The following is a 22,760-nucleotide window of genomic DNA, read 5'->3' on the forward strand; positions in this document are numbered from 1 at the left end:
AGGTTACAGAACTCACACTTCTTCCTGTCCATGATTCCCCGAGGAATGAAGCGGGCATAGAAGGCAGCTTGGAAATCTGGCCAAGAGATGGTTGTTCCAATAGGTAGTGAACGCCCGTGGTTGTCCCACCATTGAGTAGCCGGACCCTTCAGAAAGTATGATGCAAATGACATAGCTATCAGGAGCCACACTAGTAGACTCTGGTTCGTAGGTGATGTCGTGGAGCCAGTCGTCAGCATCCAGAGGCTGAGTTGAGCTACGGTAGATGGCAGGGTTGAGGCATGCAAAGTCTTGCAGTGTTACTCAGGCTGGCTGCTGGTTCTTGTTGGGCCTAGGGAACTGAGCCATGACATTTTCCATAAACTCGTGATTCACCTCAAACTGTTAGATCATTCCGTCCATGAATTCGGGCGGTGGGTCTAACCATCCTGCTAAAATGCAACAGAGGGTAGTTTAGCATTGAGCATTTGCAAAGACAAGGAATCATTCATGTTGTAATATGCCCATAGAAAGAATTGTGATAGATATATCATAGTAGTCAATGAAGACATACATATCCATGCACAGATTTCAATAAAAACGACAGCATGAGTTCGGAAACACGCGCAACTAGACCGCTAGGCGACGCATAGGCACGCGGTGGAGGGATACAACAATGAGACATAGTAAAGGCTACATCAACATCGGAGAAAACTGTTGGTGAGAGGAATCCGCAAGGGACGACACAGGGTGCCTCGATAAAAGGATACCGCTGTTCGTGAACACTGTGAAGCAGATCTTGGCTCCCAATTCAAGAAAGGTGTAATACAAATCTCCAGATGTATGTGATCACGAGAACCTAAGGTTAGAGTTAGCAAAATCATTTAACCCGAATAGAAGAGAGATCAGAGTCCTAGAGTATAGACGAGGAATAAAACATCCTAATACCACCCATTTGTGATGTGGGCCCGTAAGGCACACAACAATGTTAGTAAAAAATTCCAAGGACTAGACTCAACTTCAGCCAAGGAGTTGGAAAAGGGGGGTCCTACAGGCAGTCGGCTCTGATACCACCTTGTGACGCCCCCGATTCAATCATACACTAATCATACATGCAAATGTGTAAGATCAAAATCAAGGATTCACGTGAAGATATCAAAACACAACTCTAAATACAAAATTAAGACATACAAGCTTTATATTACAAGCCAGGGGCCTCGAGGGCTCGAATAGATCAGCTCAAATACAAACGAGTCAGCGGAAGCAACAATATCTGATTACAAACATCAGTTAAACAAGTTTGCCTTAAGAAGGCTAGCATAAAAGTAGCATGATCGAAAAGGCAAGGCCTCCTGCCTAGGATCCTCCTATCTACTCTTGGTCGTCGGTGGCCTCCACGAAGTAGTAGGAACCCTTGGGGTAGTAGTAGTCATCGGTGGTGGCATCTGCCTCCTGGGATCTGTCATCTGATTGCAGCAATCAGGTACAGGGGAATAGAGGTAGCAAAGCAATCGTGAGTGCTCATCCAAAGTACACGCAAGACTTACATCAGGTCTACACTAAGTATGCATCAATATCAAAGGAATGGGGCTACATCTTTGGACTAAACTGTAGAATGCATGAATAGAGGGCAAAGAGTATCATATCAAAGACTAGCATGTTGAAGCATCTTGCAGCATTAGAAGAGTGCAGATTATCATATTATAAGTAGCAAGCATGTTGTAGTATTAACACCCAGAGATCCTTCCTCGACTCCCTACGAGAAAGCAATCCCGGAGCCATCATATCCAATTATCATCTCAGTATCATGTTCTGGTTTTATAGATCGGAATAGAACTCCAAGTCGTCCTGTTACCATGGACACGATTGTTCGAATAGATTAACTTCCATGTAGGAGTGCACCACATTACCCGATACGCTCAATCATCTCTGGCTGGACACACTTTCCTGGGTCATGCCCGGCCTCATTAGACCAGCATGCCTTAGCCATACCTAGGCTCAACAGAGAGGCCAACATGTCGGTCTACATCCTAAGCACGCGGGGGTCTTGGGCCCATCTCCCTTTGCACTCTTGCACGTTGCGTACGCGACTTGTGTCATTCCTGGCAACCTCCTTATACGAGGCGGCTGCTTATGCGGGCCACCCTAACGTGTGTCGCTCATTCATTGACGTCTAGAAAGCTTTAGCTGATACATACGGTGTTGGTTGCCCATAAACGTGTCCCGCGTGGTGGTTAGTGTGTATAGGGTCAATACCAACTTAGATCAAATACCCAAATTGTTAGTGTCTTGGCAGCATGCGGTGACGATCAGAGCTCCTGTCGCCCCGTCTCGAAGACTTACGACAATGGCCAGGCACAGCCCACTCCAGGATGTGCTCGTGTTCTAAATGATGGAGAACTTCTAGTTTCTCCTCATCGGAAGCATGATAGGCATCATGACTGGATGAAGCGTCAGATGCAAAGTCTTCTTGTGGATGTCAATCACATATACAAACTCTCCACCAAGAACTCATTCGTTTCTCATGAAGCCTGTGGGCATGCCTGGAAGAGCCTTACTTTGGTCTTTTCTGAAGATGAACCCAATTCAGATGGCTTCACAGAAATATTCAAGTTTGACTCCAGGCCTCTGCAATCTGCAAGCTAGTGCTCTACTTCATCCAATTAAAAATTCTGACTATTCATCTTCGGCTCCAACAATTATTGCGCGAGTCATTGATGAGGTGGACGATGCCACTTCACTAGCCATGGCTTCACTGCATCACGATTCAGCATCAGGCCCTTCTGCATCGCCCAACTCCAACGTCGCCCAGCTGCCCTAACATCTTCACCAACTTCTCCCGGGAACTGTTAGACACTCTATGTCTTCACTCCTTTTTGGTCATTCGTGACAAAAGGGGGAGAAGCATATGAGTTGATAGTCTTCAAGTGGGTCTATATGGGTTGGGTGCTTATTTTTGTTAAGTTTTTCAACTCTCATTCTTCAACTGTTGGTTTTGAGTTGTAACACTTAAGTATTGATGGCAGTCTGCTACTTTTGCTACTACCTTTTATTGCAATGATAAATTCTGCATGAAGTCATTCAGCAGACACCCATTTTTCATTATGCATGTCATTATCTTCACTACATTTTTGTATGCACGATGAATTGTATTCATGAGTAGAAGGAGATCTCCACAAAGCAGAACCTGCCATGTGCATTTGCATTCAAAGGCAAATTACTTATTTTTTTGACTATACATAGTAGGGCAAAACCCCACTTCAATTTTTATATTATATCAACATAGAGATCTAGCAATACAAAAAGGCTTGACATAAGCCAAAAACAAAAAATAAAGAAAGAGAGAAAGAAAGAAAGAAAGAAACTAGCAGCTACTAAAATACAAAAGATTACAGGACAAGGTTGTCAAGCCAGAGACAGAAAACTCTAGCATAGGTCTTCTTTATTCTGAACCTTAGCAAATTGATTTCCTCCAAGAAGATGACTTTCCATCCCTGAATGCTTGGTTGGATGTCTTGAAAAATGAGGTTGTTCCTAGAGATCCAGATGGCCCATGAAGCTAGGATGATGATTTCCATGAAGAAAGGCACATGAAGTTTTAATTTTAGATCAGCAAAAGCCTCAAGAACTAAGACATTGGCCTGCCTAGTGGGACAAATCATGTCCCAACACTGAGCAGCAAAAGGACATGTCCAAAAGAGATGTTGAAGTGTTTCCTCCTGCTGGCAATTGTTTACAGCACAATTGTAGTTGTCCAAATGAAAATATTTCCTTCTAAGGAGATTCCTGGTATTGAGTCTCTCATGTAGTAACCTCCAAAAGAACACCCTATGCTTGGGTTGACAAGAGCTATTCCAAATCCAGTTAAATTGTTGGTACTATTTTAACTCCCATCATCAGTTTATATGCCTTTGCAACTAAGAATTGATCATTTCCCCAAATATAGCTCCAGGTATCTGTACATTCCAGATATTCAGAACCCCTCAAAGATATACAAATGTCCTCCATTGCTTCAAATTCTTGGAATGCTTGCACTGTCAATGGTCAATGAAAGAGATCCTCCAGAAATTCAGTGTGAATAATGGTATGCACAGTGGAGTTCCAATTCTTCACAAAAGAAAAGAGATGAGGGAACATGTCCTGAAGGCAAGCTGAGTGCCAGAGATCAGACCAGAAAAGGCACTTTTGCCATCTCCAATGTGGCATCTAGCCATGGATTTGAAATTGTCAATGAGCTTAAGATTTGCTTTCCACCAAAAAGATCCTATCCAACTATTGCCACGCAGTAAATCAGCACTGTAATGTGCTTCCCAGATTAAGTTAACCCATGGAATGTTGTGTCTGTTGTAAAACTTGTGCAAATTCTTGAGTAACAAAGCTTTGTTTTGGACAAAGATGTCCATCACTCCCAATCCTCCTTGGTCTTTTGGTCTACAAACAGTACTCCAAGCCACCATGGCAGGCCTATGATCCTCCAAATCAGGGTCTCTCCAGAGGCAATGCCTCAATAATTTAATAGCTTGAGCTTTAATGGTGACAGGTACATAAAGACATCCCATAAGGTAAATCAGCAGAGAGTTGAGCACAGATTTTACCAACAATAGTCTTCCAGCCATGGTCAAAAAAGAAGATAGACCCATAAGTTTCTTCCGTAGTCTTGTGATCACAGGTAAACATTGCTCAACAGTTGGTTTATGAATACCTAGAGGTGCACCCAAATATTGGATGGGAAAGAATTGTCTTTTACATTGGAAAGTATTAGTCAGAATTTCAACTTTCTCCTCAGGTACATTGAGTGGGATGAGGCTTGATTTAGGGTAGTTAACTTTCAGTCCAGTAGCATCTGCAAAAGTATTGAGGAGGGCTTTGAGGCAGTGTAGTTGTTTGGCATCTGCTTGGAGGAGGACCAAAGTGCCGTCTGCATATTGTACTATTGGGAAATCAGGACAGGGGTTCACTTGCAAAGGTGAAGAAAGTAAACCCATTTGCATGGCCTTGTTGAGGATTGACTGAAGAAGAACTGCAGCAAACACAAACAGAAGTGGTGATAGAGGGTCTCCTTGTCTCACACCTCTGAGGCAATAGAATTTTTTTACCAGGAACACCATTAAGCAATATGGTAGATGAGGAAGAAGTGAACAGCATTTTGATCCAGTTAATCCATCTATCCCCAAAGCCTTTAGCTTTTAAAATATCCAGAATTGCCTGATGTTCAATGGTGTCAAAAGCTTTTTCAAAGTCCAATTTCAGCACAATAATCTCTTCCTTGAATTTATGGCACTGATGCAAGTATTCATAAGCCCAACCCAAACAGTCATGGATAGACCTCTCTTTGTGGAAGCCATATTGGTTAATGTGGACCAGCTTTAATATGATTTTCTGTAACCTGTTTACCAATAGTTTAGTGACTAGCTTGAGACAACAATTAAGGAGGGAGATTGGCCTGTAATCATTTGCTGTGAGGGGAGAATTTCCTTTTGGAATAAGAGTAATGAATGAGGTGTTCAAACTTTCCAGAGAGATTTATCCAGCATGAAAGTCAGAAATGAATTTGAGCACATCTCCTTTAATTATGTCCCAACAAGCTTTAAAAATTCATTATTGGAGCCATCAGGACCAGGTGATTTGTCCATAGGTAATTCTTTGACTACATCATTGATTTCTTCCTCAGAAAAAGGCAATTCTAAGGACTCAAAAAGTGTGGGATCCTGTCTCTGGGGAAACAACGACTCCAAGTCAAAATGCATGAAAGTTTTGTGAGAAGTCCCCATTCTTTTCTTATAAGTATCCCACAGTATAGCAGCTTTCCCAGCATGATCAGATATATCAACTTGATCATCATTTTGCAGGACAGCAATGTGATTGTGCCTGTGATTGATAGAAGCCTTGGTATGAAAGAATTTGGTGTTTTCATCCCCAAACTTTACCCCTTTAATTTTGCCCCTCTGCTGCCAATAGATCTTTTGGTTCCTCAAAAGAACTAGTAGATGTTCTTTGAGGACAATCCTACAATTCCATTCATAAGTGTCCAATGCTCTGAACTCCTCAAAAAAGTCCCAAAGAAAAATGAGCTCATTGATTTTAGCAATTTGAGTTTTTAGACAAGATAGAGATCTGGCCCACAACTTCAAAGCTCTACTTAAATTTTTAAACTTTACATTCAAACTTTTGACTAAATCAAGATTCCCCACTGGAATATTCCAAGCAGCATGGACCACCTGTTTGAAGTCTGAGTGATGCAACCAATAGTTCTCAAATCTAAGAACTTTTTCTTTTGGAATTGAGGTACCAACTTTGATTACACATGGCAAGTGGTCTGAAATTGGTTTTGCAAGAGGTAGAACCATAGTGTGTGGGAATGTGGTCATCCAAGAAGCTGAAGTGAAAAACCAATCAAGCTTGACCAGCAGAGGATTTTGCTGCATGTTACTCCAGCTGAATTTCCTTCCATGCAGAGGTAGCTCCAGTAAACCCTGATTACTAATTGCTTCATTGAACATAAGCATCTCATTAACATCTCCGCCAGGTCTGTTTCTATCTGATGGAGCCCTCATGAAATTGAAATCTCCCATAAGAATCCAGTCCACATCATCAGGCATATGAATATTCAAAAACCACTCAATGAACTCAATTTTGTCCTGTGGGTCACAAGGACCATAAATATTGGTGATAAGCCAGGACTGATTGGAGAGTAAACTTGTGAACTGGATGGAAATTAAAAATCTGTTTTGAGAAATTACTTCTCCAGCAAAGTGAGAGCCATTCCAAGCTACTAGGAGACCCCCTGAAGTTCCAACAGAAGGAAGGAAAGCAAACTTATTGATTCTATTGGGACTGTCGGTGTCAAAACCGGCGGATCTCGGGTAGGGGGTCCCGAACTGTGCGTCTAGGCAGATGGTAACAGGAGGCAGGGGACACAATGTTTTACCCAAGTTCGGGCCCTCTTGTTGGAGGTAAAACCCTACGTCCTGGTTGATTGATATTGATGATATGGGTAGTACAAGAGTAGATCTACCACGAGATCAGAGAGGCTAAACCCTAGAAGCTAGCCTATGGTATGATTGTTGTTCGTCCTACGGACTAAAACCCTCCGGTTTATATAGACACCAGAGAGGGCTAGGGTTACACAGAGTCAGTTACAATGGTAGGAGATCTACATATCCGTATCGCCAAGCTTGCCTTCCACGCCAAGGAAAGTCCCTTCCGGACATGGGACGAAGTCTTCAATCTTGTATCTTCATAGTCCAAGAGTCCGGCCGAAGGTATAGTCTGGCTATCCCGACACCCCCTAATTCGGGACTCCCTCAGTTGCCCCTGAACCAGGCTTCAATGACGACGAGTCTGGCACACAGATTGTCTTCGGCATTGCAAGGCGGGTTCCTCCTCCAAGTACTTCATAGAAGATTTTGAACACAAAGGTAGTGTCCGGCTCTGCAAAATAAGTTTCCACATATTGCCATAGAGAGAATAATATTTACACAAATCTAATATGCTGACGTATTCCGTAGCGTGACATCACACTACGGCCAAGTATTTATTCGAATCGTTTTACTGTCCCACCTCAGCGCGTTTAGTGAGGCGGTTTCCTTGGCACGTCTTGTTAAAGCAGAGATCGTGTCCCCTTATTCTGGGATTCTCATCAATATGAGTGTGGGTAACCCAACCGTGCCATTGACTACGGCGCTTGGGAGATAAGCGAGTTTTACCAGGCTGGTGGGGGCGCATAGTCGCGTCCGCCCATATAAGGGGATAAGGATCCACCTTTTCATCCGCTCCTTCTTCCTCCTTTGCCTATCCATTTCCGCGCACTCGAGCTCCAGCGCCCAAGTCCGCACACCCCGTCTCAACCTTCTCCAGCCATGTCCGGAGCGGGAGACAAGTGGATGGTCTCCTCCGTCATGAAGGGACACATCGAAAAACTGAGGAAGGCCGGATACTTGTCCAACGACATTACGCACCGGCTTCCCGAAGAGGGGCAGCTCATCCCCACCCCTAGGCCCCATGAGAGGGTGGTGTTCCTCCCCCATTTCCTCCGCGGACTGGGCTTCCCTCTCCACCCATTTGTCCGGGGGCTCATGTTCTACTATGGCCTGGATTTCCATGATCTGGCCCCGAACTTTGTCCTCAATATCTCGGTGTTTATCATCGTGTGCGAGGCTTTCTTCTACATCCGCCCCCATTTCGGCCTATGGCTCAAGACGTTCAATGTCAAGCCGAAGGTGGTGCGCGGCACCCAGGCGGAGTGCGCAGGCGCCATGGTGGGCAAGATGCCCAACGTCCTATGGCACGAGGGCTCCTTCGTGGAGTCCCTAAAGGGGTGGCAATCGGGGTGGTTTTACATCACCGAGCCGCGCGACCTTGAATGGGTCGCAGCCCCCGAGTTCCGATCCGGACCCCCTACGCGGCTCACCTCCTAGAAAGAGATGGGCCTGTCGTGGGGTAAAGAAGGAGAGCTGACCGGACTCCAAACATGCGTCCAAATGTTGGTGGCCAAGAAGCTCAAGCTTGTCAATGTAGTCCAGGTTATGCTCATCCACCGGATCCTCCCGTGTCAACAACGGGCTTTCAACCTGTGGGAGTTCGACCCGGCGCAGTACCAAACTCTGAGTAGGCTCTTCGACACGACGTACGAAGATGCCTGGAAGGTGCTTTTCAAGGGTGCCGAGGCCCCCGCATCCGCTACCGAGGATCGCGGATTCAGCATGCAGCGTCGCGCTCGTGCAGTAAGCTCTTTTTACCTTTTACAGGGTATTAGTTTTTCATAGTTTGACTCCATGCGGGATCTAAGCTCCCTTACCTTTGACAGGATTGGCAGGAGACGTCCGGACAGATCAACTATCCGGCTCCTTTGCCCGAAGGCCCAGCGGACGCTCGCTTGGCGAAGCTGCTGGTTCCGGCACCCTATGTGGTGCTGGAGAAGAAGGCCAAGAAGAAGGCCACGGGGACTCGAAAGAGTGCCCGGCGCCTGGGGGTGTCGGATTCATCATCCGACGACTCCAAGACGCACTCCTCCCGTGAAGACGAGGAGGAGGAAGAAGAGACCTCTCCCCCTCCAGCGGGGGGAGAGAAGAAAAGGAAGGCCGCCCCAACTGGGGAGGCCGAAGGGTCCAAGAAGGGGAAAACCCTTCCTCCGGACGGATCCACCAACGCCGACGACGGCGAAGAGGAATGGCCGCACATGGCCAAGCCCCTGGCAAGATCGTAAGTATCTGGATACCAGAGTGACTCATAGTATTCCTCCATTGCACAGCTTTTCCTTATGTCGAACATGTTTATGCAGTCCACCCAAAGACCGGCTCGACGTGTCGTCGAGCGGTTCCCTGGATTCGTCGGACGTGAATTCGCTTCCGACGGCTGTCGGATTTCGGGTTCCGGCAGACCCTTGAGGTTCAAACACTGGGGTGCGTGCGGAGATTTCGCCTTCTACCTACCCGCACCCCTCCGCCTCGCTAAGATCTAAGCTATGGAAGGAACAACACAAGAGACACAGGGTTTATACTGGTTCGGGCCACCGTTGTGGTGTAATACCCTACTCCAGTGTGTGGTGTGGTGGATTACCTCTTGGGCTGATGATGATGAGCAATACAAGGAAGAACAGCCTCGCGAGGGTCTGTTCTTGGCTGGGGGGATGAACTGCTAGCAGGAGTTCAGTCACCCTTCTCTCTCTCTCTTCTCGATTCTCTCTTTGATTCGATCTCCTCTCTCCTACCCTGTGGGTGGCTGGTCCAATGTATAGGCAAAGGCCCTGGGCCTCTTTCCAAATATTGAGCGGGAAGGGCGCCAACAATTGGCCATTCTGAAGGGGAACATCTGGTACACTTACCCTGACTAAAGTTGGTCCTCGCCTGCCAAAGACTCTGGTGGTGACGCTGGCTTGGGCTCCACAATGACTTCCTCCCTATCATTGGACTGGTCTTGGTCTCGTCGCACCAAAACGGGCGCCTTTCCTAGATGCTCCCGCCTGCGCTTGCTCCCTTTGCACCAAAGAGGAAAGGAGTACACTGCGCGGGCTGGCGCCCGCCTGGCGCCCTTGCTCGTCATGGCTTGCGTCACGGGCACCTTGTGAGGTACCCCACCTTGATCTCTCCGCCTCCTCATGGGCCAGCCTGATGAGGCCGTGCCAGAGGAAGCTCCGTGTCGTCCGCCCCGCGAGGCTTGGCCCCTCGCGAGGGTCTTGAGTCTATGTTGATGAAGATGGGCCGTGTTGGGCCCCCTTTTGAGCCACGCCGTAGGCCGCAGGCAGGCAAGTCTGCGGACCCCCGTTCCCAGAACGGCGACAGTAGCCCCCGGGCCCAAGGCGCGCCCGGGCTTGGCCGTGCAGGGAGGCGAAAGGGAAAGAGCGAAGCGCCGCGGGCCCTAACAGCCTGCGGTCTTGGGCGCCACGTGGCAGTTGATTGGACGTGGGCATCTCCACTTCCCCATGGCGCCTCGGCAACTGCACGGATTGGACAAGTCCCTGCATGCAAAGCTGGTCATGATTACCTGCGATCGTGGGAGCCGACGGTTGGCCCTCGCCGGCTATAAGTACGGATCAGCGCGCGCCCTTCCAGTTCATCCCCCTTGCTTCTCCTTCTTCTTCATGGCCCCGTCGAGGAGGTTCTCGGCCGCAGAGAAGGGGAAGGCTCGCCAGGTTGAGCCTGCCTCTCCCCCGCCCAAGCGCGGCCGAGGGCGCCCTCGCAAACATCCTGTGGCCACCACGGCAGCTCCCCGCAGTCGTGGAGACGATTTCCAGCATGGTGACGGGCGGACTGCTGCGGCCGGGGGGCGTGCTTCAGTCGCGCGTCCCCCTAGGCCGCGCTTTCGCGCTGCAGAGGTGCTGCTGGAGTTTGTTGTGTGGTCGGCGGAGCCGACTAGCACCCGGCTTCCACTTCCTCGCTTCCTCCTCGGCGAGCTCCCGGCCGGCGCCCCGGGCGGCCTCTAGCTCCAGGCTGACGGCTGCTGTAGCCGGGCCTCATGGGCTTCGCTGGAGGTCTCCGCAGTCGGGAGCCTGGCCTTGGACCGCGGTTGGCAGACGTTTGCCCGCGCGTGTGGCCTGAGCCGTCGGTGCACCCTGCACTTCAAGTTTGACGGCGATGCCACCCTCTACGTGAGGGTGTTTGGGGAAGATGGTCGCCGTGCAGGGTGCTGCCCCAAGGACGACGACCATGGCCGGGACCCAGCTCCGGCGATGATGGAGAGGACAGCGCTCGCGTGACTGGCGGCGCTCAGGGTTCCCCAAGCTTCTGCGGTTCTTCTTCAGGCGGCGACTCTTCTAGCGGTGGCCACGGTCAGCCTCCACTTCGTCGTACCTGCTTGGGAGGTGGTAGCGTGTCTGCCCGCTGTCGCGCCTCGGTGAAGCGCGAGAGGGAGTCTGCCTGAGCCCCGGAGGCAGCTCGAGTCTTCCCTGCAGGCCGGTGTGAGGCGAGCTGCGCCTGATTTGTTCTTTCTTTTCCTTTTTCCTGCGTAAAAAGACAGTAGCGTGAAGCCCCACAGGGGCGTGTTTGGGTTATTGCTGTTAATCATCCCTTTGCTTCCATTATCGTGCCTTCTGGCTACGCGCCCGCGCGTGGATAGTTCCCGGCCCCAGCCGTGGGGGGGCGACCAACCCAGTCCCTATGTTCGTGTCGCGGTGCCCGTGGGGCACGGACTGGAGGGGTGCTCCTGTAATGGACCCAGGGCGCGAAACCTTAGAACGACTAGGACAGGAACACTCGCGAGGGCGCTCGGCTGCCCCCCTCGCGAGGCCTTGCATAAGGGAAATCGAGGCAGGAGAGCGAAAAGTCGAAGAACCACAAGCCAAAGACGGCAACAGCTTCAATAAAACTTCGAATGAGAATGAACAAGCCAACTGCGGAAAGCAAATGAAAAAGCCGTGTCCGGCACCTAATCTAGTCTTCAACGTCTTCTCACCAGCGCGGAGCTAAGTGCTGCCACTGGGCGTGGGAGGGAGCCCCAGGGCCTGAGGCCGACGCTCCTGAGACTCCGGGGCGTGTACAACCCGGGCGGCGAGCTTCACAGGCGTTGGCCTTCTTCACAGGCTCCGGGCCTTTTCCAAAACACGACGGCTTCACAGGCATTCGCCTTCTTCACAGGCTCTGGGCCTTTTTCCAAAACGCGACAGCTTCACAGGCATTCGCCTTCTTCACATGCTCTTGGCCTTTTCCAAAACGCGACAGCTTCATAGGCATTCGCCTTCTTCACAGGCTCGGGGCCTTTTCCAAAACGCGACAGCTTCACAGGCATTCGCCTTCTTCACAGGCTCTGGGCCTTTTTAGGGGTAGAACCTCCGGAGGTGCTGGATGTTCCATGCGTTCTGGACCGGCACCCCCTCCTGAGTCTCCAAGCGCGCGGAGCCGGGCCTGGAAACATGAACAACCTTGAACGGGCCCTCTCACATGGGAGAGAGCTTGTGCAGTCCCTCCCTGGAGAGAACCCGCCTAAGCACGAGGTCTCCTACCTCGAGAGTTCTGGGGCGGATGTTGCGGCAGTGATATCGTCGAAGTGCTTGTTGGTACCTCGCCACTCGCAGCGCGGCTTCTCGGCGACGTTGCTCCCCCAGCACGAGGTCCATCCCCCGCATGGCGTCCTGCTGTGCCTCGTCGAACGCGAGGACCCGCGCGGAGCGACGTCTGACCTCGTGAGGGAGGACCGCTTCGGCTCCGTAGACCAGGAAGAACGGGGTCTCTCCAGTCGGCTTGGTCGCGGTTGTGCGGATAGACCACAACACGGACTGAAGCTCATCGTACCAACCTCTGCCGCAGGCCTCCAGCTTCTTCTTGAACGTCCTGGTCTTGAGGCCCCTCAGGACCTCTGCGTTGGCTCGCTCGGCCTGGCCGTTGCTTCAGGGGTGCGCCACCGAAGTGTAGCATATATGCGTTCCAAGGTTAGCACAGTATGTTTTGAAGAGGTTACTGGTGAACTACGAACCGTTGTCCGTGATGATGCGGTTCGGCACCCCGAACCGGCTCACGATGCCCCTGACGAACTTGACCGCGGAACCCGTGGGGATGGTGCGGACGGCTTCTACTTCAGCCCACTTGGTGAACTTGTCCACGACGACGTAGAGGTAGCGGTAGCCCCCTGGCGCCCGAGGAAATGGGCCCAGGATGTCCAGCCCCCAGACTGCGAATGGCCATGGAAGGGGTATAGTCTGCAGGCCTCCTGCCGGCTGATGGATCTGCTTGGCATGGAACTGGTAGGCCTCACAAGTTTCACTAGTTCGACGGCGTCATTGAGTGCGGTAGGCCAATAAAACCCACTGCGGAATGCCTTGCCGACGAGGGTCCGTGATGATGAATGATGTCCACAGTCTCCGCCGTGTATATCTTCCAGCAGTTCCTTTCCTTGCTCCCTGGAGATGCAGCTCAGGGATACATCGTTTGCCCGCTTCCGGTAGAGCTCTCCATCCTTGATGCAGTATGTCGTGGCCTGCCGTGCCACATGCTCCGCTTCCTCCTCCTTCTCCGGCAAGATCCCTTGTGTTAAGTAACTCCGGAGCTCCGTGATCCAGCACCCCTCCTGAGGTTCCATCGTCAGGAGCAGGCGTGCTCCTGAGGCCGGGCCACAGGCCGGAGCTCCTAAGGCAGGTAGCTGGGGGAGCTCCTCCCGAGGCTGAGCCGTGTTTGACAATGACGGCAGGGTTGAGGGCTTGAAGAGCCGCTCCTCGAAAACGCTAGGATACTGAGGTAACCGCCTGGACGCCCGTTTGGCGATGTCGTCGGCCTCCTGATTGGTGCCACGGGGCATGTGCTGCAACTCCAACCCCCAGAACTGCTTCTCCATCCTGCGGACCTCCGCAAGGTAGGCTTCCATGTGCTCATCTTTCGGCTCGTACACCTTGTTGGAGAAATTGACAAGGAGCTGCGAATCGCCCTTGATGGTGAGGCGTTTCACCCCCAGGGCAGCTGCGGCCTTCAAGCCCGCTATTTGTCGGATTTCGGGTTCTGGCAGACCCTTGAGGTTCGAACACTGGGGTGCGCGCGGAGATTTCTCCCCCTACCTACCTGCACCCCTCCACCATGCTAGGATCTAAACTAAGGAAAGAACAACACGAGAGATACAGGGTTTATACTGGTTCGGGCCACCGTTGTGGTGTAATACCCTACTCCAGTGTGTGGTGTGGTGGATTGCCTCTTGGGCTGATGATGATGAACAATACAAGGGAGAACAGCCTCGCGAGGGTCTGTTCTTGGCTGGGGCGATGAACTGCTCGGAGGAGTTCAGTCACCTTTCTCTCTCTCTCTCTCTCTCTCTCTCTCTCTCTCTCTCTGCTTTCCTCCAACCGAACCCTTGCTTTGTGGGTGGCTGGTTCTATTTATAGAGGCCCTGGTCCTCTTTCCAAATATCGAGCGGGAAGGAAGCCAACAACGCCTTGCTAATTTGAAGGGGGACAACAAGTATCAGCTATCCTGACAAAAGTAGTCTTCGCCTGCGCAAAGCTCTGGTGATGACGCCATCTTGGGCTCCACGGTGACCTCCGTCTCGTAGTCCTCCTGGTCTTGGTCTCGTTGCATCGAAATGGAAACCTTTGCCTGATGCCTCGGTACTCCGCGGCTGCGCTTGCCCCCTTTGCACCAAAGAGGGAAGGAGCACGCTGCGCGGGCTGGCACCCGCCTGGCGCCCTGAGTCATCATGGCTTGCGTCACGGGCACCTCGTGAGGTACCTCGCCTTGATCTCTCTGCCTCCTCGTGAGCCAGCCTGACGAGGCCGTGCCTGAGGAAGCTCCGCGTCGTCCATCCCGCGAGGCTTGGCCCCTCGTGAGTGTCTTGGGTTTGTGTTGGTGAAGACGGGCCGTGCTGGGCCCTCCTTTGAGCCACGCCGCAGGCTGCAGGCAGGCAAGTATGGGGACCCCCGTTCCCAGAACACCGACAGTAGCCCCCGGGGCCAAGGTGCGCCCTGACTTGGCTGTGCAGGGAGGCGAAAGGGCAAGAGCGAAGCGCCGCGGGCCCTAACAGCCTGCGGCCTTGGGCGCCGCGTGGCGGTTGATTGGACGTGGGCGTCTCCACTTCCCCGCGACGCCTCGGCAACTGCACGGATTGGACAAGTCCCTGCATGCAAAAAACGGGTCATGATTTCCTGCGATCGTGGGGGCCATCAGTTGGCCCTCGCCAGCTATAAGTACTGATCGACGCACGTCCTTCCAGTTTTATCTCCCCTCGCTTCTCCTTCTTCTTCATGGCCCCATCGAGGAGGTTCTCGGCCGCGGAGAAGGGGAAGGCTTGCCGGCTGGGCGTGCCTCTCCTCCGCCCAAGCGCGGCCGGGGGCGCCCCCGCAAACATCCTGTGGCCACCACGGCAGCTCCCCATGGCCGCGGAGACGCTTTCCAGCACGGTGGCGGGCGGATTACTGCGACCAGGGGGTGCGCTCCGGCTACGCGTCCCCCCATGCCGCGCTTCCGCGCTGCCGAGGTGCTGCCAGAGTTCGTCGTGTGGTCGGCGGAGCCGACTAGCACCCGGCTTCCTCTTCCTTGCTTCCTTCTCGGCGAGCTCCTGGCCGGCGCCCCGGGCGGCCTCTGGCTTCAGGCCGATGGCTGCTGCAGCTGGGCCTCATGGGTTTCACTTGAGGTCTCCGCAGCCGGGAGCCTGGCCCTGCCCCACGGTTGGCAGTCGTTTGCCCGCGCACGTGGCCAGGGCTGCAGGTGCAACCTACACTTCAAGTTCGACGGTGATGCCACCCTCTACGTGAGGGAGTTTGGGGAAGATGGTCGCCGCGCAGGGTGCTGCCCCGAGGGTGATGACCGCGGCTGGGGACCTGGCTCCGGTGATGATGGAGAGGGCAGCGCTCGCGTGGCCGGCGGTGCTCAGGGTTCCTCAAGCTTCTCCGGTTCTTCTTCAGGCGGCGACTCTTCTAGGGGTGGTCGTGGTCAGCCTCCACGCCATCACATCTGCTTGGGAGGTGGTAGCGTGTCCGCCCACCGTCGCGCCCTGGTGAAGCGCGAGAGGGAGTCCGCCTGAGCTCCGGAGGCAGCTCGGGCTTCCCTGCAGGCCGGTGCGAGGCGAGCTGCACCAGATTTGTTCTTCCTTTTCCTTTTTCCTGCGTAAAAAGGACAGTAGTGTGGAGCCCCGCGGGGGCGTGTATGGGTTATTGCTGTTAATCATCGTTTTGCTTTCTTTATCGTACCTTCCGGCTACGTGCCCACGCGTGGATGGTTCCCGGCCCCAGCCGTGGGGGCGACCGACCCAGGCCCTGCGTCTATGTCGCGGTGCCCGAGGGGCACGGACTAGAGGGGTGCTCCTGCAAGGGGCCCAGGTCGCAAACCCTTTGAATGACTAGGATAGGGACTCTCGCGAGGGCGCCCAGCTGCCCCACCCTCGCGAGGCTTTGCACCAGAGAAATCGAGGTAGAAGAATGAAAGGTCGAAGAATCGCAAGCCAAAGACGGCAACAACTTCAATAAAACTTCGAATGAGAAGGAACAAGCCAACTGCGGAAAGCAAATGAAAAGCCGCGTCCGGCACCTAATCTAGTCTTTGACGTCTTCTCACTAGCGCGGAGCTAAGTGCTGCCACTGGGCGTGGGAGAGAGCCCCAGGGCCTGAGGCCGGCACTCCTAAGACTCCGGGGCGTGTACGGCCCCAACTCATTATTACGTGGGAGTGTCACGGGTGGCGAGCTTCACAGGCGTTGGCCTTCTTCACAGGCTCCGGGCCTTTTCCGAAGCGCGATAGCTTCACAGGCACTCGCCTTGCTTCACAGGCTCTGGGCCTTTTCCAAAACGCGATAGCTTCACAGGCACTCGCCTTGCTTCACAGGCTCTGGGCCTTTTCCAAAATGCGATAGCTTCACAGGCACTCGCCTTGCTTCACAGGCTCTGGGCCTTTTCCAAAACGCGATAGCTTCACAGGCACTCGCCTTGCTTCAAAGGCTCTGGGCCTTTTCCAAAACGTGATAGCTACACAGGCACTCGCCTTGCTTCACAGGCTCTGGGCCTTTTTAGGGGTAGAACCTCCGGAGTTGTTGGATGTTCCATGCATTCTGGACCGGCACTCCCTCCTGAGTCTCCAAGCGCGCGGAGCCGGGCCTGGAAACATGAACAACCTTGAATGGGCCCTCCCACATGGGAGAGAGCTTGTGCAGTCCCTCCCTGGAGAGAACCCGCCTGAGCACGAGGTCTCCTACCTCGAGAGTCCTGGGCGGATGTTGCGGCAGTGATATCGCCGCAGCGCCTGTTGGTACCTCGCCGCTCGCAGTGCAGCTTCTCGGCGACGCTCCTCCCCCAACACGAGGTCCATCCCCCGCATGGCGTCCTGCTGCGCCTCGTCGAACGCCAGGACCCGCGCGGAGCAACATCTCACCTCGTGAGGGAGGACCGCTTCCGCTCCGTAGACCAGGAAGAACGAGGTCTCTCCAGTTGGCTTGGTCACAGTGGTGCGGATGGACCACAACACGGACTGAAGCTCGTCGTACCAACCTCTGCCACAGGCCTCCAGCTTCTTATTGAACGTCCTGGTCTTGAGGCCCCTCAGGACCTCCGCGTTTGCCCGCTCGGCCTGGCGATTGCTTCGGGGTGCGCCACTGAAGCGTAGCATATCTGCATTCCAAGGTTAGCACAGTATGTTTTGAACAGGTTACTGGTGAACTGCGAACCGTTGTCCGTGATGATGCGATTCGGCACCCCGAACCGGCTCACAATGCCCTTGATGAACTTGACCGCGGAACCCGCGGGAATGGTGCGGACAGCCTCTACTTCAGCCCACTTGGTGAACTTGTCCACGGCAACGTAAAGGTAGCGGTAGCCCCTGGCGCCCGAGGAAACGGGCCCAAGATCTCCAGCCCCCAGACTGCGAATGGCCACGAAAGGGGGATAGTCTGCAAGCCCCCTGCTGGCTGATGGAGCTTGGCGTGGAACTGGCAAGCTTCACAAGATTTCACCAGTTCCACGGCGTCATTGAGCACGGTGGGCCAATAGAACCCACTGCAGAACGCCTTGCCGACGAGGGTTCGTGATGATGAATGATGCCCGCAGTCTCCGCCATGTATATCTTCTAGTAGTTCCTTCCCTTGCTCCCTGGAGATGCAACGCAAGGATACATCATTTGGTCGCTTCCGGTAGAGCTCTCCATCTTTGATGCAGTATGCCGTGGCCTGGCATGCCACTCGCTCTGCTTCCTCCTCCTTCTCCGGCAGGGTCCCTTGCGTTAAGTAGCTCCGGAGCTCCGCGATCCAACATCCGTCCTGAGACTCCGTCGTCAGGAGCAGGCATGCTCCCGAGGCCGGGCCACAGGCCGGAGCTCCTGAGGCAGGTGGCTGGGGGAGCTCCTCCCGGGGCTGAGCCGTGTTTGATAATGACGGCAGGGCTGAAGGCTTGAAGAGCCGCTCCTCGAAAACACCAGGCTCCTGAGGTAACCGCCTGGACGCGCATTTGGCGATGTCATCGGCTTCCTGATTGGTGCCACAGGGCACATGCTGCAACTCCAACCCCCAGAACTGCTTCTCCATCCTGCGGACCTCTGCAAGGTAGGCTTCCATGTGCTCATCCTTCGGCTCGTACACCTTGTTGGAGAAGTTAACAAGAAGCTGTGAATCGCCCTTGATAGTGAGGCGTTTCACCCCCAGGGCAGCCGCGGCCTTCAAGCCCGCTATTAGACATTCATACTCCGCTATGTTGTTGGAGACCTTTTCACCTTGCTGGAAACAGAGCTGCACGGCGTAATAGAGCTTCTCTTGAGTGGGCGATATAAGCACCGCCCCAGCCCCAGCGCCGTGCCTGGAGAACCCCCCATCGAAGTACATGACCCAGCCTTCTGGCGCCTCGCTTCCCGGGGACAGGGACCGATCCTCGTCGGCCTTGAGGCCTGGCCCCTCCGTCCATTCTGCCACAAAATCCGCCAGCGCTGCTCCCTTGATGACTCTGGTTGTGCTGAATTCGAGCTGAAATGCTTGCAGCTCTATGTTCCACTCGGCAACCCTTCCAGCTGAATTGGGTCTCCTGAGCACTCTCTCCAGGGGGTATGACGAGACGACCTTGATGGGGTGACCCTGAAAATAGTGCCGCAGCTTGCACGAGGCCACCAGCAGCGCGAGGAGGAGTTTCTGAGGCATGGGGTACCGTGCCCTTGCATCTCGCAATACCGTGCTGACGAAGTACACTGGGTGCTCAACGAGGTGGAGTGTGTCAGTGCTGGTGGCTCCCTTCAGAGACCTTGGCGCCTCTTGAGGCAATGAGGACTCCTAAGACTGGCAATCTGGGAGTGGGGCCTCTTCCGCTTCTGGTGCGCCCCTCTACGGCGGCTGATCCTCCTCAGCCGCTGTAGCGGTTTCTATGGGCCTTCCCCGTTCCTGTTCCGCCTCATCCCAGGCCACTGCTGCGGTTTTGATTCGACGCTCCTCTCTGACTGCCACTAAGGCTGCGCTGGCGGAGTAGGGAGTGGCGGCGAGGTAAAGCACCAGGGGCTCTTGAGGGCGTGGAGCCACCATGACCGGTGGACTAGTCAGGTATCTCTTGAGATCATGGAACGCCTTGTCGGCCTCTTCAGTCCTCTCGAAGGGCCCCTTTTTCTTCATTAGCTGGAAGAAAGGTAGCGCTCGCTCCCCCAACTTGGAGATGATGCGCCCTAGCGCGGTCACGCGCCGTGAGCTTCTGCATTTCTCTGAGGGTCTTTGGCGGGCTCATGTCTTCCACTGCCTTGACCTTCTCCAGGTTAGACTCGATGCCTCGGTGGGACACGAGGAAACCCAAGAGCTTGCTCGAGGGGACTCCGAACACACACTTCTCTGGGTTGAGCCGTAGGTTCACTACGTTGAGGCTCGCGAAGGTTTCCTCCAGGTCTTGTATCAAGGTCCTGGCCTCCCGAGATTTTACCATGATGTCATCGACGTAAGCTTCGACATTCTTCCCGAGCTGCGGGCCCAGGGTGATGTGCATCAGCTGCTGAAAGGTCGCCCCTGCATTACGCAGCCCGAATGGCATGCATGTGTAGCAGTACACCCCACACAGGGTCAGGAAGGTTGTCTTCTTGACGTCTTCTACCGCCATCTTGATCTGGTGATACCCAGAGAAGGCATCCAGGAAGCATAACAGGTCGCATTCTGCAGTGGAATCGACGATCTCGTCGATGCGGGGGAGCGAGAACGGATCTTGCGGGCACGCTTTGTTGAGGTTGGTGAAGTCGACACACATGCGCTCCTTCCCTCCCTTCTTTGGCACAACGACAGGGTTGGCCAACCAATCTGGGTATCGGACCTCGCGAATGACCCTAATGGCCTCTAATTTGCGGGTCTCTTGGATGATGAAGGCCTGCTTTTCTGTGGACTGCCGCCTGGCCTTCTGCTTCACAGGGCGCACGTTGGGGCACACGTTGAGGTGATGCTCAATTACACTCCTGGGGATCCCTGCCAACTGGTCTGGCTCCCAAGCGAATACCTTCTTGTTTGCGTGCAGGAACCCGACCAGGGCCTCTTCCTGCTCGGGTTTGAGGTGGGCGCCTATGGTGAAAGTGGCGTTGGTGGACCCGTCCTCATCGACGGGTATCTGCTTGGTTTCTGCCTTGTCTTGGGTGAACAACTGCTTCTTCTTGGCGGGCGCAGCTCCCTTGGGCTCAGGAGCCTCCAAGTCGGCGGGCTGTGCTGACGCCGCTATCTTGAAGACGAGCTTGAGCACCCGCAGGGCGTCCCCGGTGTCCCCGTGCACGGTGAGGACACCGCTTCTCGCGGGCATCTTCATGAGGTTGTACGCCGGGTGCGTCGCTGCCATGAACTGGGCCAGCGCTGGGTAGCCAAGGATGGCGTTGTAGGGGAGGCCGATGGGGGCGATGTCGAAGTCGACCAGCTCCGTGCGGAAGTTGTCGTAGGTGCCGAAGGTTACTGGGAGCCGGATCTGTCCCAAGGGGCTAGACGATCCGCCCCCAACGCCTGAGAAGGGTCGGCTGGGTCGCAGCCGTTCCTGGGGTATGTAGAGGAGATTGAAGGCCTCGATCGAGAGCATGCAGAGGCCCGCGCCGCCATTAATGAGGGTTCTGGTGACGGCCACCTGGTAGATGGTGGGGGTGCACAGCATGTGGAGCGCACCCGAGCAGGCCGAGTTAGAGGGGTGGTCCTCCGAGCTGAAGGTCAGGCCGGTCTCGGGAGCCGCCCGATCCAGGGGAGCCCCCTGGCGCGTGGAAGCGGCACTAACCCGATGGATGAACGGCTTGACGTGGTGACTTGTGGGCGGCTCCTGCGAGCCGCCCAAGAGGGCCGCGACGACCGGGGGTGTTGACGCAGCGCGATAGACGAGGGAGAGGTTGCGGGGCTCCATGGGCGCGCGGAGCGCGCGGGGCGAAGAACCAGCTGGGGTGAGCGTGGGAATTGTTGTGCGGCCGCCTTGCCGCACAGATAGATGCCGGGACGATGCTTGCTGCCCATCCCCCGCCGGGCCGGTGACGGTGTTGACGGCAGGTGACGGGGAACGGTGTGGATGCCCGTCGACAGGGGCCGTCTGGGCAACGCGGGAAGCGAGTGCGGCCCGGCGCTCGGCGCGGGCCCGACGAGCGTCAGACATGGGCGTGATGGTCGGAGGAGAACGGGGCGGTAGAAGATGAATTCCGGCGCACCCCTACCTGGCACAGCAAATGTCGGATTTCGGGTTCCAGCTGACCCTTGAGGTTCGAACACTGGGGTGCGCGCGGAGATTTCGCCCCCTACCTACCTGCACCCCTCGGCCGTGCTAGGATCTAAACTAAGGAAAGAACAACACGAGAGACACAGGGTTTATACTGGTTCAGGCCACCGTTGTGGTGTAATACCCTACTCCAGTGTGTGGTGTGGTGGATTGCCTCTTGGGCTGATGATGATGAACAATACAAGGGAGAACAGCCTCGCGAGGGTCTGTTCTTGGCTGGGGCGATGAACTGCTCGGAGGAGTTTAGTCACCTTTTTATCTCTCTCTCTCTGCTTTCCTCTGACCGACCCATTGCTGTGTGGGTGGCTGGTGCTATTTATAGAGGCCCTAGTCCTCTTCCCAAATATCGAGCGGGAAGGAAGCCAACAACGGCGGGCTAATTTGAAGGGGGACAGCAAGTATCAGCTATCCTGACAAAAGTAGTCTTCGCCTGCGCAAAGCTCTGGTGATGACGCCGTCTTGGGCTCCACGGTGACCTCCGTCTCGTAGTGCTCCTGGTCTTGGTCTCATTGCACCGAAATAGCAACCTTTGCCTGATGCCTCGGTACTTCGCGGCTGCGCTTGCCCCCTTTGCACCAAAGAGAGGAGGAGGACGCTGCGCGGCTGGCACCCGCCTGGCGCCCTGAGTCGTCATGACTTTCGTCACGGGCACCTCGTGAGGTACCCCGCCTTGATCTCTCCGCCTCCTCGTGAGCCAGCCTGATGAGGCCGTGCCTGAGGAAGCTCCGCGTCATCCTCCCCGCGAGGCTTGGCCCCTCGCTAGGGTCTTGGGTTTGTGTTGGTGAAGACGGGCCGTGCTGGGCCCTCCTTTGAGCCACGCGGCAGGCCGCAGGCAGGCAAGTCTAGGGACCCCCGTTCCCAGAACGCCGACACTATTAAACCTTCATACTCCGCTATGTTGTTGGAGACCTTTTCACCTTGCTGGAAACAGAGCTGCACAGCGTAGTAGAGCTTGTCCTGAGTGGGCAATATAAGCACCGCCCCAGCCCCAGCTCCATGCCTAGAGAACGCCCCATCGAAGTACATGCCCCAGCCTTCTAGCGCCTCGCTTCCTGGGGAGAGGGACCGATCCTCGTCGGCCTTGAGGCCTGGTGCCTCCGGCCATTCTGACATAAAATCCGCCAATGCTGCTCCCTTGATGACTCTGGTCGTGCTGAATTCGAGCTGAAACACTTGCAGTTCTATGTTCCACTCAGTGACCCTTC

This window comes from Triticum aestivum, chromosome 3A (genome assembly GCF_018294505.1).
Source record: "Triticum aestivum cultivar Chinese Spring chromosome 3A, IWGSC CS RefSeq v2.1, whole genome shotgun sequence".
NCBI lineage: Eukaryota > Viridiplantae > Streptophyta > Magnoliopsida > Poales > Poaceae > Triticum > Triticum aestivum.